Below are 13010 nucleotides of genomic sequence, written 5' to 3'. Positions count from 1 at the left end.
AAGTACCTCTCTAACTTATACACTTCTGAATTACTGGCAGGATGGTGAAATGCGTAGAAGCACGGCAGCTGGAGTTCAATACAGAGAGGTATCAAGTGAGGAACTTTAGGAGGACTGATATGGTGCAATTTTGAAAAGCATAAATGAGGAGAGAGACATTGTGCACAGATACACAAGTTCTCAAAGGCAGCACTGCAAGTTGATAAGTTGTTTAAAAAAGCATATAGGTTTCTTGGGTTTATAAACAGCAGAACAGAATATAAATTTAAAAAGATCAAACTAGAACTTTAGAAATCAGTGGTTCGGTCTCAGCTGGAGTATTATGGATAATTCTGGGCACCGTCCTTCAGGAAAATGTAAAGGTCTCAAAACGACGACAAAGGAGGTTTATCAGGATGTTACTGGTGAAAAGGGAATTCAGTTATGAGAAGTTGGAAAAGTTAGGATTGTTGTTCTTGGAATAGAGAAGGTTAAAAGATGACCTAACAGAGGTTTCTCTATCCACACAATCAAAACCCTCTGGTGAGTGGATCAATAACCAGAAGCTGTAGATTTAAGGGGAGGCAGTGGCATAGTGGTTTTGTCACTAGATTGGTAATCCAAAGACCCAGGGCAATGCTCTGGGGACCTGGGTTTGAATCCCACCACGGCAGATGGTGGAATTTGAATTCAATTTTAAAAAAATCTGGAATTAAAAGTCTAATGATGACCATGAAACCATTATCGATTGTTATAAAAATCCATCTGGTTCACTAATGTCCTTTAGGGATGGAAATCTGCTGTCCTTATCTGGTCATGTGAGTCCAGACACTTAAATGCCTGCAATGGGATGGGCAATAAATGCTGGCCTAGCTAGCGACACCCACATCCCAAGAAGAATTTTGAAAAATAATTTGCGAAAGATCTAGCGGGGAGGTGAGGAGATGCTTTTGCACCTGAAAAGAAAAGAAAGTTGGACAGGTACTTGACAATGAGGAACTTATTGGGTTACAGCCAAAATGTAGAGATGTGGCTCTTACAAAGAGGCAGCTGAATGGCTTCCTTCTGTGCTGTAAGTTTCTATGGTCCTGATGCAGTACAGAATGTAAATATCACATTGTGTCATTAATAAGCATATACTATTTGATTACAAATAAGAAACAACAGAAGTACCATTACATTGCTGAGTGTGTTCTAATGGGCCACTAGCTAATGGGAAGATAAAGACGCACAAATTTGCAAGGACATTACAGAGAGGTGCAAGAATTATAGAATAGTTTATAATGGAGTTTTGAATATTAATAGTGGAAAGCATAGAGAGGAGCAAGAGCTCTAGGGTGTGTTTAGGAGAATATGCAATAGCAGTATGTTTCCAATCCAAAGAAGAAGGAGCCATTACTGAATCTGGTTCAGGGAAATGAGGTGAGTCAAGTGAATCAAGTATCAGTAGTAGGGCATTGAGGGGACAGTGATCATAGTAACATAAGGTTTAGGTTAAGCTTTGGAAAACGACAAGGGACAATGCAAAGTAAAATTAATTAATTGAGGGAGGGGCAACTTCAGTGACATGAGAACAGATCTGGCCTAGGTAAATTGGAAACAAAGATTGATGGGCAAAACTGTGATGGAACAATGGGCTGCCTTTAAAGAGGAGACAGTTTGGAAATAGTCAAGGTGCATTTCCACGAGGGGGAAAGGCAAGGCAAATAAATCCAGAATTTCCTGGATGATGAAAGCTATAGACAGTGAGAAGAAACAGAAAAAGTGTGCATATGACAGGTGTCAAGTGGATAATACAATTGAGAACCAGGCTGAACATTGAAAGTTCAGAGGGGAATTGAAAAAAACAAATAAGAAACAAAGAAAATGTATGACAGCTAACTTAAAAGGGAATCCAAAAGCCTTCTGTAGGCATATAAATAGTAAAAAGGTGATAAAATGAAGAGTGGGACTGATTAGGGACCATAAAGGGATTTACACATGGAGGCAGGGGGCATAGCTGAGGTACTAAATGAGTATTTTGCATTTGTTTTTACCAAGTTAAAAGATGCTACCCAAGTCATAGCGAAAGAGGAAGTAGCCAAGATACTGGATGGGCTAAAAATTGATTAAGAAAACATATTAGAGAGGCTGGCTGCACTTAACGTTGATAAGTCATCAGGATCAGATGAGATGCGTCCAAGGATACTGAGGGAAAGGGTGGAAACTGCAGAGACTGCTAATCCTTCTCATACACAGGGTGGTGCCAGAGGACTGGAGAGTTGCAAATAATACATCTTTGTTCAAAAAAAGGACATAAGGATAAGCTCAACAACTGCCCAACCTCAGTGGTCAGGAAGATTTTAGAAATGATAACTTGAGATAACAGTAATAGTCACTTGGACAAATGTGGATTAATTAATGCAAGCCAGCATGATTTTGTTAAGGCAAATCATACTTAACCAACCTGCTTGAATTTTTTAATGACATAACAGAGGGGGTTGATGATGATAATGTGGTTGATGTGGTATACGTGAACTTTCAAGAAGTATTTGGATAAAGTGCCATAAAACAGGCTTGTCATCAAAGTTTGAGCTCATGGAATAAAGGGCACAGTCACAGCATGGATATGAAATTGGCTGAGTGACAGGAAAGAGAGAGAAAAGATGCATGGTTGTTTTTCAGACTGGAGGAAGATATATAGTGGGGTTCCCAGGGGCCAGTGATAGGACCCCTGTTTTTCTTGATATATAATAATGACCTAGACTTGGGTCTACAGGGCACAATTTCAAAATTTGTGGATCACACAAAACTTGGAAGTATTGTGAATTGTGAGAAGAATCATGAGGTCACAGACATAAGAACATAAGAGGAGTAGGCCATTCGGCCCCTGAAGCCTGCCCAGCCATTCAATAAGATCATGGCTGATCTGCCCCAGGCCTCAACTACTCTTTCGTGCCAGCTCCTCATAGCCCTCAACTTCCCAATATTTCAAAAATCTATCTACCTCCTCTAAATACTTTCAGTAATCTTGCCTCCACAACTCTCTGGGGTAGAGAATTCCAGACATTCACTACCCTCAGAGAAGAAATTCCATTGCATCTCAGTTTTAAATGAGTGTCCTCTTATTCTGTAACTATGTCCCCTAGTTCGAGATTCCCCCACCAGTGGAAACATCTTCTCAACACCTACCGTGTCAAGCTCTCTCAGAATCTTGTACATTTCAATAAGATCACCCCTCATTCTTCTAAACTCTATAGAATAAAGACCTAACCCGTTTAACCGTTCTTGATAAGTCAACCCCTTCATCCCAGGAATCAGCCTAGTGAATCTCTTTTGAACTGCCTCCAATGCCAATATATCCTTTCTTAAATTTGGGGACCAAAACTGTACACAGTACTCCAGATGCGGCCTCACCGACACCCTGTACAGTTGTAACAAGACTTCCTTATTTTTAAACTCCAACCCCATAGCAATACAGGCCAAAATTCCATTTGCCTTCTTAATTACTCGCTGCAACTGCATGCTAATTTCTTTGTGTTTCATGCACAAGAACACTCAGATCTCTCTGTGCTGCACTTTTTTGGAGTCTCTCTCCATTTAAATACTAGTTTGCATTTTGATTCTTCCTACCAAAGTGCATGACCTCACACTTTCCTACACTAAACTCCATCTGCCAAGTTTTCACCCACTCACTCAACTTATCTATATCTCCTTGCAGATTCCTTATGCCCTCATCCCAACATGCCCTCCCACCTATTTTTGTATTATCAGCAAATTTGGGTACATTACACTCTACCCCCTCCTCCAAGTTATTAATATAGTTAGTAAATAATTGAGGCCCGAGGACTTGTGGCACTCCACTAGTTACGTCTTTCCAATCTGAAAAAGACCCATTAATCTCGACTACATCTACAGGTTCTCCTTTAATCGACTCTGCTTGTTATATCCTCAAAGAACTCTAGAAAATTTGTCAAACATGATTTCCTCTCTCACAAAACCATGTTGATTCTGTTTGATTGCGTTAAGCTTTTCTAAATGTCCTATTTCTTCATTAATAATGGATTCCAGCATTTTCCCAATGACAGATGTTGGGCTGACTAGCCTTCAGTTTCCTGCTTTTTGTTCCCTCCCTTCTTGAACAGGGGCATCACCATAGCAGTTTTCCAATCAGCTGGGACCCTCCCGGAATCCAGTGAGTTCTGGAATATTTCGACCAATGCCTCCACTACCTCTGCAGCCATTTCCTTAAAAACCCCTAGATGTAGGCCATCAGGTCCTGGTGGCTTGTTTGCCTTTAGTCCCTGCGGAGAGGAACACAGTTAACATTTCGAGTCCATATGACTCTTCAACAGAACTAAATAAAAATTCATAATGAATTCATCTCTCTTCTATTTTTACTTAGTTCTGTTGAAGAGTCATATGGACTTGAAATGTTAACTGTGTTCCTCTCTGCAGATGCTGCCAAACCTGCTGAGTTTTTCCAGGTATTCTTATTTTTGTTTTGGATTTCCAGCATCTGCAGTTTTTTGCTTTTGCTTTTAGTCCCATTAGTTTGTCAAATAATTTGTCCCTCGTGATAGAGGCTGTTACAAGACCTTTCCTCCCATTAGCTTCTTGCTCACCTGACATCTTTGGGATGTTTGTAGTGTCCTCCACCGTGAAGACTGATGCCAAATATTAGTTTAAATTATCTGCCTTTTCCCTGTTCTCCACTATCAATTCTCCAGTTGCATCATCCAAGGGCTCCACACTCACTTTAGCCACTCTCTTTCTTTTTATATGCCCATAGAAGCCCTTGCTGTTTGTTTATATATTTCTTGTCAATTTACTTTCATAATTAAGTTTCTCCCTCTTTATTAGCTTTTTAGTCATCCACTGCTGGTTCCTTAATGATTCCCAATCCTCTGGCCTACCACTAGTTTTTGCTGCTTTGTATGCCTTAGTTTTTGATTGGATACTCTCCTTGACCACCTTTGTTAACCATGGGTGTTCATCCTTCTCATTGAGTCCTTCTTTTTGACCAGGATAAATTTTTGCTGAGCGTTATGAAATATCTGATTAAATGTCTGCCACTGCTCGTCCTTCCTCTTAGTCAATTTTCCCAGCCCACTTTAGACAGCTTTTTCTTCGTACCTCTGTAGCTGTCCTTATTTAAGCTGAGGACACTTGTTTGAGACCCAAGTTGCTCACTCTCAAACTGAATTTGAAATTCTACCATGTTGTGATCGCTACCCCCTAAATGATCCTTAGCTACGATATCTCTTATTAATCCCAACTCAGTACACATTACTAGGTTCTGCAACGTATTGCTCTAAGACACAATCCCTGATGCACTGTACAAATTCGTCTTACATGTTCCTCCTGCCAATCTGATTTGTCCAGTCAATATGCACATTAAAATCACCCATGACAACTGTAGTGCCCTTCTTAGACACCTCTATTATTTCCTGATTTATACTTTGTCCTACAGTGAGGCACTTCTTTGGGGACCTATAGACACCTCCCATCCGTGACTTCTTCCCCTTGCTATTCCTTATTTCCACCCAAACTGATTCCACATCACGAACTATTGCACCTATATCACTACTCACCACCGCACTGATACCTTCCTTTATTAACAAAGCTATCCCACCTCTTTTTCCTTTTTGCCTATTTTTCCAGAACGTCAAATACCCTTGAATATTGAGCTCCCAGTCTTGGTCACCCTGCAGCCATGTCTCTATAATAACTATCAAGTCATATTCATTTACTTCTTTTTGTGCCATCAACTCATCTATCTTGTTACAAATGCTGCATGCATTCAGATAAAGAGCCTTAAGCTTGACTTTTTACTATTATTCCTCACTCTGGTTCTGATTTCTGCTGCACTCTTCTGTTTATGTTTTCTGCTCCTTCCTGTCACACTTTGATTATCGTTCACCTCTTCACTACCCTGCATCTCTTCTCTCTTCTTTTTGATTTTTTTAAACTTCCCTTCAATTGAACCCTCCCTCCCAGTAATTAATTTAAAGTCCCATCTACAACCTTAGTTATACGATTCACCAGGACACTGGTCCCAGCATGGTTCAAATATAGCTCTCTCCTTCCCCAGTACTGGTGCCAGTGCCCCATGAATCGGAACCCATTTCTCCCACACCAATCTTTGTGCCACACATTTACCTCTCTAATCTTATTTACCCTACACTAATTTGCACGTGGCTCAAGTCGATCCGGAGATTATTACCTTTGTGGTTCTGCTTTTCAATTTAGCCCTGAACTGCTCGTAGCCTCAGCAGAATCTCTTCCCTAGTCCTACCTATGTCGTTGGTACACACGTAGACCACAACAACTGGTCCTTCCCCTCCCACTCCAAGTTCCTCTCCAGCCCAGGAGAGATGTCCTTAACCTTGGCACCAGGTAGGCAACAGAGCCTTCAGAACTCTCTGTCTTTGCTGCAGAGAGCAGTATCTATTCCCCTAACTTTGCTATCCCCTATTACTACTACATTTCTCTTTTCTCCTCCTACTTGAATGGCGCTCGGTACCATGGTGCTGTGGTCAGTTCGCTCATCCTCCCTGCAGTCTATGCCCTTGTCCACACCAGGAGCAAGAACCTCATACCTATTAGACAAGGGTGCTTTCTGAGGCTTCTCCACAGCTAAATTTTGGATCCCTATACCTGCCTCACTCGCAGTCACATCCTCCTGTTCCTGACCACTGTCCAAATTTGATGTAATTAATCTAAGGGGTGTGACTGTCTCCTGAAAGAGTGTTCAAGTAACTCTCCCCCTCCCTGATGTGTCACAGTGTTTGCAGCTCGGACTCCAGCTCATCAACTCTGAGCCAAAGTTCCTCGAGAAACAAATACTTCCTGCAGGTGTGGTCACCGTGGATCGCACCAGCACCAACCAGCTCCCACATACTACAGCTGCAACACATCAGCTGCCCAGCCATCTCTATTCTATTAATTAATTAATTTGGATGTTAACTATTTTAAAAGTGAATTTCTTAACTGTACACTTCAGTTGTAATAACATCTCCTGATTTAAACCACTTGGCCAATTAAAAGAGACACAGAAGAGATACCTGTTTTCCTTTGATATCACACTTTGGCTCTGACAGGTAGAAACAGGTCCTCCTCTCACACTCTCCTCTAGGTGCTGTTGACTACCTGTCCCAGGGTCCTCCTCTTACACTCTCCTCTAGGTGCTGCTGACTACCTGTCCCAGGTTCCTCCTCTCTCACTCTCCTCTAGGTGCCGCTGACTACCTGTCCCAGGTTCCTCCTCTCGCACTCTCCGCCAGGTGCTTCTGACTATCTGTCCCAAGTTCTTCCTCTTGCACTCTCCTCCAGGTGCTTCTGACTATCTGTCCCAAGTTCTTCCTCTTGCACTCTCCTCTAGGTGCTGCTGACTGCTTGTCCCAGGGTCATCCTCCTCGTACACTCTTCCTGTCCATTCCACAGGTTGGCAGATGAAATTTTATACAGGGAAACATGAAGCAATTCATTTTGGTAGGAAGAAAGAGGAGAGGCAATATAAATTAAAGGGTACAATTATAAAGGCTGTGTAGGAGCAGAAGGACCTGAGGGTATATGTGCACAAGTCATTGAAGATGGCAGCATTATTTGAGAAAACAGTTCATAAAGTATATGGCATCCTGAGCTTTTTAAATAGGAACACAGAACAAAAACAAGGAAGTTATGATTAATCTGTATAAAACACAAGGTTGACTCAAACAGAGTATTGTGTCCAGTTCTGGGCACCATATTTTAGGAAAGATGTGAAGGCTTTATAGAGAGGGTGCAAAAAAGATTCACGAGACTTGTTTCAGGGATAAGTTACATGGATAGGTTGGAGAAGCTGAGCCTGTTCTTGGAGAAGAAAAGATTAAGAGGAGATTTGATAGAGATGTTCAAAGTCATGAGGAATCTGGACAGGGAGACGGGGAGGAACTGTTCCAATTGGCATGGAAGATTCGAGAACCAGAGAAGACTGATTTAAGATGTTTTACAAAACGAGCAATTTAAGATCTGGAATGCACTGCCTGCAAGTGTGGTGTAGGAAACTTCAATCAAGGCCTTCAAAAGAGAATTGATAATTATCTGAAGAGAAAAAATTTGAAGGACTACAGGGAAAGGGCAGGGAAGTGCAAATAGGGGAGTTGCTCATGCAGAAAGCCATCACAAATATGGCCTCCTGCAGGGCTGTAACCATTCTAATTTTAACAAGGAAGTAAATAATACCTTGATTAGTTGTGTGTGTTTGGGTGCAAAATCAAGAATATCCATCAGTATGAACATACATCGTGCTGGGGTCCTGCCAACCAGAATGCTGCGTGATGGCAAGGCCAAATGAAATTGTGATCTGACCATCGAATCAGGTAGAACAGTAGTGCAGCAAGCCCAAAGGCTGGCACCCATGACCCAAGTAAATAAGAGAGATGACTATAAATAACTTATCAGTGAACCAGCAAGGGGAACAAAGGATCTGTTACAGTACAGAAACCTCCATGGAGTCGACTACGAGTCTTATTAAGTACTGATGGGAAAAATCAGACTGAATACAAAAGATCTTGGATTGAACATTGAATAAAAGTAAGATAAAAAATGCTGGGAAATTAGAACATTGACATGTCCCGAAAAGGATCATGAGCTTGTTTATTATCTAGTAGCAGGAAGCAGGTAATATGTGTCACAGATTGTGATTTCATTCACATTTGCAGTTGGGAATGGCCAAAGGCTAGGTTGATCAACTAGACATACATGACATGAATAATGGAAGACAAATACTGTATTATAACTCTAAGAAGCAGCCCAGAAGTACTCAGGGGAGAAAAACTTAGATGAGCTATCAGAGAACAACTCCCAAGACTAGACTGAAGTCAACCCGGTCTTCAACTCCACTCCCCAGATAAAGCTGTATGATTACTGTCAATAAAATTGTTAAGTGAAACCTATCTTTAAAAAACCCTCTGTCTACTTCTGGTCACTAACCATCAGGTCTAATCCAGAAATCTAAATTTATATATTTTTGTATCCATTCTGATTTATAAAACCCATTCTTTGGTTATTTGGATTAACATGAAGTTTAGGATCACCTTCAAAACTTGTGGCTTACAAACTTTCAATACTAGTTTCTGACTCTGTGATTGGATGAACTAGCATTAAAAGTATGAGAAGACGTTATTCATTTTGAATTTTTTCTCAGAGGTATTTTAAAATATGTAAGAATTATGATTTTTGATTCTAGAATAGTTGTACGAATTATAATCTTTCAAAAACAGTAATCACCAGAAATAAACCTTCAGACCCTGCTTTTGGCTTTGATAGGTGAAAATATATTTCAAGATTTCTGAAGCAGGGAGATAAATCAATAATGAGAGGAAAGCTAACTTTCTCTCAAGTGACATTAAGATGCTCCCACTCTACCAAAAAAATGTTCAATAGGCACAGTGACTTCAAAGTCAAAATAGTAACCTACCAGAAACTTGAGAACAAATTGATTCAGTTATTAAAATCCCAAGACTCACCCTTAATCACCATAATTACATATGGTGGAGTTCATTCACAATGTTCATGACTTTGAGAAAGTGACTGTCACCACAGTTCTTTATCCTTCTTTGGTCATAATTGTGTTAAACACAGAAGATTAGTGGCACGAGAGTGCATTTTAGACTAATTAAGATAGATTTTAGCTGCAGTTGTGCAAGCCTTATGTCCCAAGCTCTTATGTCCCAAGAGTGATTCTGAATCGGTCCAATAGCCATGAAAACAAAAGAGCGAGCTTGCAGTTACTAGTGCCTTCAACTTCAGGACTTCTTTATAGTAAAGTACTTTTGAAGCATAACCACTGTTGTAATGGAAACATGGCACATCAAGGCTCCATAAACAGCAGTGCAATAATTTGTTTTAGTGATATTGGTTGAGGAATAAATATTGAGCAGGACACCGGGGAGAAATCACAAAGCTTTTCGAAATGGTGTGGTGGGTTATTTTAGATCCAGGCAGGCGGACAAGATTCCGTTTAATGTCTCATCTGAAAGATAGCGCCTCCAAAAGTGCAGCACTCCCTTGGCACTGCATTGGAGGGTCAGCCTAGATACCATGCTGTAGTCTGTACTGGAATTTGAACTCACCCCGCTTCTGACTCAGATCCAACCGAGCTAGTATGACGGTCAGGGCAGTTTTACACATAGCTAAATTCAGAACGGATACCAAATAACGTCTTTACTCAGCACCTGAACCCAATGTTCATCCTCATATTACTTCATCTTCCACCCCGAGAGACCAGTGTCCGTGAACAGGGCTCTTCTTGTGAGTGTTGTGCTCTCTTTCACACGAAATCAATCGTGACTTATAGACCGAAAAGAAAGTTGTGTGTGTCTTACTGACAAATTTAGTGGCATTTCTTAAACGAAGTGACAAGTAAACCAAGTGTTTTCAGTGGCTTGCCAATCATGTAGGGTATCGGGACTAGTTTGGGATTCGGGATCAGAAGACATGAAGGTTTAATGGGAGCCGGCAGTTTGCACACAAGGCAGCGACTATCAGTCAACAGCAGACAGTGAGCACTGGGTCACCTCATTCCAACTTCACTCACAATTTCCCCACGCTGAAGAGTTAAATTTAGACTTTTTAAAATGTAGAAATAAAACTCAATAGCTTCAGATGTCTTACCGGTCACGCCACAGCCCGCTCCAAAGTCATTTGATATAAACCCCACAGTGTCTTCAGACTCCTGTTGCCTGGATTGTTTTTGGTTTGTATCAGTGCGGGAGAGAGAGAGCGCCCAGGCTGACAGGAGTTCGTTTTAGGAAAGTGTCCCAATCCGATCTACGGCATCACAGTTTTAGCCATTTAAAGAAAGTGACGCGCGGCGCCGCCTTCTTGGGGCTATTTTTAAACCAGATGCAAAATTAACGTTTAAAAAGCGGTAACTTCTGCCAAAGGCGCCGGTTCGGGCGGAGATATGGCGGAGCCGGTGTCCGGCTCGGGTTCGCAGCTCCCGCTCTATTTTGGTGCCCGCTGAATATTTTGCCCAGATATGGTGAAAGAGACCCGTGTAAAGAAGCAGAATGAGTGACTGTCCTTACCGGAGTGGCGGGGACCGGAGAACACGGCAGCCCCGAAGAGTTCGCGCTGACGACAAGAAACCAACTTTCCCCCGACCCCCGGCTCCCGCCTCGGAGACTCTCCGGCGTTGGGACTGAGTGCAGGGCGCAGCCGCAGCGCATTCCCTTCCCCCAGAGCCTCAGGTAACCAAAATAACAGCTAAATAAACACACCCTCCTCCCCACTCCCTGGACAACATACGGACACCTCCAACTCCGGAGCGACCCTCCTCCCTGAAGATCTCCCACCCCCTTCCCCAGACATCCCCACTTTCCAACCCTCTGGACATTCCCCCTAGACATCCTTCATCCCTAGGGAATCCCCCCACCAAACTCCTGAATAATCTCCTGGAACCCCACCTTCCAGACCTCCCCTCACCCTCTGAATAATGCTTCACTCCCTCCCTGAAAATTCCCCCAGGACACCGCCACTCACCTCCCCCCATATCCCCCTGAACATTCCCCCCAGATATCCCCACCCCCACCCAGACATTCCCCCCAGATCCCCTTTTCCATCTCCTGAACAGCCCTGGACATGCACCCACCCCCTAAACATCCTGACATCCAACAACAACTCGTATTTATATAGTACCTTTAAAGTAATAAGTGTCACAAGGTGCTTCATAGATGTATTATCAAACGCCAAGATGTGTAAGGAAGTATCAGGGCAAAGAATTTGGTTTTAAGGGGTGTCCTTAAATGGAAAGTGAGATGGATGGACAGGTTTAGGGAGTGATTTTCAGATCTTAGGCCCAGGCAACTGATGGCACGGCCACTAAAGTGGAGTGATTAAAATCAGAGCTGCTCAGAAGACCAGAATTAGATGAGTACAGATACCTGAGGGTTTCGATGCTGGCGTAGATTACAGATGTTGGGAGGTGTAAGACCATGGAGGGATTTCAAAATAAGGATGAAAATTTTAAAATTGAGGTGCCATTTAACCGGAAACCAGTGTCCATCAATGAGCACAGGGTGATGGGCAAAGGGTATTTGGTGTGACTTAGGACATGGGCTTTCCCTGCAGATAGGGAAGGAGTGTACCTCCATGCAAGATCAAATGGGAAACTCGTCAGCCCATCAAGACTAACAGCCAAGACAAAAGTGTGGCATGTCCTGATCAGAAAAATTTTGTATGCTGATGTTGCTGCACTAGTTGTCCAGACAGAAGAACAGCTCCAAAGGCTCAAGGATCATCTGTCCTATGTTTGTGTTACGTTCTTCCTCCACCATCAGTGTCAAGAAAACTGTAATTATGTGACAGGATGTTGTGACTCCGCCTGTGATCAGACTCCACAAAACACCACTCAAAGCAGTCAGCAAATTCTGCCACCTTGGATCTACAGTGACAGACAACTTGTCTCTTGACAAAGAGTTCAGCATATGCATTGGCAAGGCATCCGCCAACTTTGGCTGACTAACAAAACGGGCATGGAGAAACAACAAACTGATCAGCAGGACCAAGATGCTTATCTAAGGCCTGTATCCTCAACATATTTCTGTATGGCGGCAAAGCCTGGACAACTTATACCTACCAAGAACAGAGGCTCAAAGCTTCCATCTCCAGTGTCTATAACACATCCTGACATCACATGGAATGACAAAGTCACCAATGAAGCAGTCCTTTCTAGGGCAAACATGCCAAGCACACCAGTTCTAATCGTGCAAAAAGGGCTTTGCTGGCTTGGGCATGTACACAGGTTGGATGATGGCTGCATCCCCAAGGATATGCTAAAAGGGAGGTAGCCCGTGCCAAGAAACCAGCTGGGTGCCCAAAGCTCCAATTCAAGGATGCTGTCAAAAGAGACATGAAAGCCCTCAACACCAATGACAACAAGTGGGATATTCTAGCTGACAATCGGTGCAAATGGCAACATCCGCTATGAGCAGAAGTTTGTCACCATGATGACATGTGGTTTCAGAAGCTCTCAAGCAGACACCAGTCCTGCAAACAAGGCATCAG

General features: G+C 42.5%; 1 protein-coding gene and 1 long non-coding RNA gene across 4 annotated transcripts in view; one reads left to right on the top strand and one right to left on the bottom strand.

Moving 5' to 3' along the window:
* Window positions 1-11145, bottom strand: part of tmod1 (tropomodulin 1) — a 79677-nt gene extending 68532 nt beyond the window's left edge. Inside the window, exon 1 of one of the 3 annotated variants that reach the window (XM_041186755.1) lies at window positions 11033-11145. The gene's annotated coding sequence lies outside the window, so the exon portion shown is untranslated. Of the gene's footprint in view, window positions 1-10616; window positions 10777-11032 lie in introns of those variants that run through there. The other 2 variants (XM_041186754.1, XM_041186753.1) reach the window with 2 other exon arrangements.
* The window catches only part of LOC121277370, a 33287-nt gene continuing 31391 nt past the window's right edge, over window positions 11115-13010 (top strand). Inside the window, exon 1 of the long non-coding RNA XR_005942867.1 lies at window positions 11115-11194. This is a non-coding gene — a long non-coding RNA (uncharacterized LOC121277370). The remainder of the gene's footprint in view (window positions 11195-13010) is intronic.

The sequence above is a fragment of the Carcharodon carcharias genome, chromosome 4, assembly GCF_017639515.1.
Source record: "Carcharodon carcharias isolate sCarCar2 chromosome 4, sCarCar2.pri, whole genome shotgun sequence".
NCBI classification, from domain to species: Eukaryota; Metazoa; Chordata; class Chondrichthyes; order Lamniformes; family Lamnidae; genus Carcharodon; species Carcharodon carcharias.
The sequence above is the reverse complement of the archived record's forward strand: the minus strand, read 5'-3'. Positions and strand labels throughout refer to the sequence as shown.